This window comes from Belonocnema kinseyi, chromosome 7, assembly GCF_010883055.1.
Source record: "Belonocnema kinseyi isolate 2016_QV_RU_SX_M_011 chromosome 7, B_treatae_v1, whole genome shotgun sequence".
NCBI classification, from domain to species: domain Eukaryota; kingdom Metazoa; phylum Arthropoda; class Insecta; order Hymenoptera; family Cynipidae; genus Belonocnema; species Belonocnema kinseyi.
Window position 1 is genome coordinate 84543859 of NC_046663.1, and position 3324 is coordinate 84547182.

Here is a 3324-nt window from a genome sequence, read left to right on the forward strand (position 1 = left end):
ACCCTTGGTACAGGGACCCTCTATCCGCAACCCGAGGACGCGTTCGGTGGCTTTGTCATAGGCCCTTCGGTTTGATTCTAGAGGAATCAAATATATATATATGTGTGTGTGTGTATATATATATATATATATATATATATTAAATCAACTTATTTACGGATTGTCATTTGTATTATACTTGTTTGACGATGATACCAAAAATGTTGTTTGTTAATACGCAATTCTAGCGGCTTAGAAAATCCTTCTAGAAAGTTACAATTTTTATTTTTTTTTAAGAAAAGTTTTAAGGGTTATACTCATTGAGACCCATAGATTTTGAATTTTTAAATTAAAACTAACTAATTTAGTAATTTCAAATTTTTCATGCATCATTTTTAATCTCATTTATGCACCGAGAAAGGTTCGGTAATCTCAGCCAAGACAAGGCTCGACTTAAGACAAGTAAACGCAGCCGCACATCGATGTCTTAGAGAAGAACTCAAAACATAACCAAGTCGAACTCAAGTCGAAGCATTTTTACTCGGGTAAACTTAATTTTTTGTAACCGAAAAATTAGATTTATTTTTCTGTAGATTCAAACAAAATTTTGGGCGATATGCATTAAAATTAGAAAAAAAAAATTTCCAATTCATTTTTGAACCACCCTAGCTTAGGTCATAGGGCTGCGGTTTAAACTTTTTTTCAAATAAAAGAAAAACAAGCATTAACTTTTGCAAAAATGAAAGAAGTTGAGAGCGTGGACGATCGAAAACAAAGAAACTGGACTTTCTTAGGACACCTTACTGCACATATGAGGAAACTATTGAATAAATTGATATTGACATTGGTATTGAATATCGCAAACCAGCAGGTCGCGTGACAAAGACAAAACCAACGTTTTGCGATTTGAATCACACGGAAGAACTTGAGCAGATCGGTGCAATAATAATCATTATTGTTATCATAAACTTGATACCTCGATTAACCTAGATAACCCTAACGCCGTTCCTAGTGAATCGCGATAATGCGATCGTATTTTCTATCTATTGTCATTTGCGGTGTGAGAGGCGTTTCTCTATACAGTCGTGGTTGCTCAACAAGAATGATTCATGAGTCGCGTTTTACGCTGCGCTTTCGATCTTTGTATGAAATTTACCTTTAACAGATCTCAATACCGTAATATTTTCTAAAAATACTACAAAAAAGTAATCCACCTTCAATCTATCTATCCACCCCGATCTTCATCTATCCTTTGCCAATTCACGTAAATATTTCTCTATCTCTTCATTTATCTACATAAAATCGTTAGGGTGGGTTGAAAATAAAATATTCTGTAATTTGAAATCGATACGCCTTGAAAAAGTAGCGTATTGCGTTCCAAAAAAAGTATAATTAATTTGGAATTGATAGACATGCAGCTTGGTTACCCGCGCTCGAATAAAATGTTTACCAAATTTCTTGTTTGCAGTGTTTTCAGATTTTCTTGAGCTTCGCGTTTTTTTACATTCCTGTGGGTCACAAACGTTTTCCTAATATTTGATAGATATGAATAAGATGGAGAATGCGATGGGGATAGAATTGAATATGAGACTGGAATTAAAAAAAGGGTCATTTATATTGCAAAGGAGATCAGAAAGGATTTACGTGGATAAGAAGACAGGAATAGAGAAATATAATTAGTATTTTTAAATTTCGAAAGGGATATATAAGGATAAACGTGGACAAATGGAGGACTGCCGAGATAGATTTGTATTTAAGGCCATGTAATGAGTGGATCACGTGACCAGATTCCTACCTTACCGCCACTTTTTTTATTTCCTAACTTATTTTCACACGAAGCGTCATATTGAGTTTAAAATTCGTGACAATAAGTAAGAAGCACTAAGAATGGTGGATCTGGTCCTAAATTTTTATAATTATAAAAAAAGTTTTTTTTGTAAATCAGTTTTGTTTTGCTTTTTTCATAATTATTAAATTTTAGAACTAGAACCACCTTTCTTAGTTTTTTTTCGATTTATTATCCCAAATTTTCAACTCGATGTGGCGCTTCGTGTGAAAATAAGTTAGGAAATAAAAAAGGTGGCGATAAGGTAGGAATTTGGTCACGTGATCCACTCTTCACATGGCCTTAAGAGCCGATTTGAAGAAAAATAAGAATGATTTATGTTGCAGAATGATTAGCAGAGGATTATAGTGTCGATAAGAAGATCAGGGATAGCAAAATAAAAGCTGTATTTTAAAATTTGCAAATGAATAGATGTTGATAAGTGGAGGACTACGGGGGATAGACTTAGATTGAAGACTTGGATTGAAAACAATAGGGATATGCGTACTAAGGGTAATTTAGGATTGAAGAAGAAATGGAAAAGAATTAGTGTACTCGACTAAGCACAGGAGAATAAGGGATAGATGTGGAAAATTTGATGTAATAATCTAAATTGAAGTCAATTAAATTGTTTCAAAATTGTTGGGCACACAATGGTGGCCTACATAATTGAATTTGATTAAATATATAAAAAATTTAATAATTTCTTGTGGAGATTCAATTAACAATTTGAAACTGTTATTCTTTAGTTAAAAGCTGTTCGAAAATTATGTAAAAATAATATTTTGTTTAGCTTAATTATTCAAGTCAAAGCAATTTGACAGTTTATTAGTATACGCTAGTTTGACATCTTATCAAATTTATTATCTTCATTAAATATGAAATTGTTCCCTTTGCATGGATGCATGCAAATGATTGATCCTTGATTTTTAAGTTCATAATTTCACACTTTAGAATAAATGATAAAAATCGTGATGCGCGATTTAAATCTTAATTATTTATAACAACTAGTTTCAAGATTTTAATTTAAGAATGCTTCAGTTACGAATTACAGTAAAACTCTTCAATAGCGCCGATTTTGGGGCTGAAGGTGGGTTAGAACTAACTCATTATAGCCCGCTACGCTTTTGTTTTGTTTAACACTTCAAGTTTTAATTCATTAATTTTTTCAAGCTTACGCTTTAAATTTACTGAAACTATTTGAAATTTTTAAGGTTTTGAGTATAAACAGTTTTAATATCACATTTCTTGGTAACTAGAATTGTTTACAGTTTTATATGAAGTTCGAATTTTTTCATTATTAACGTTCCGTAGTAAAATTTTTTGATTTTTAAAGTTATCTATTTAAAATTAGTTTCTACTTTAAACCGTGAATATGAGGTTGAATTTCTTTTTGGACTTTAGTCAAATTTGTTCAATTAATTTTAATTTAAAATTAGAATTTTATCTATGCATACAGATAGATAGATTACAGATGAATTCTTTTTTCCAAAATTTGTAAAACTTAACATTAAAAAATT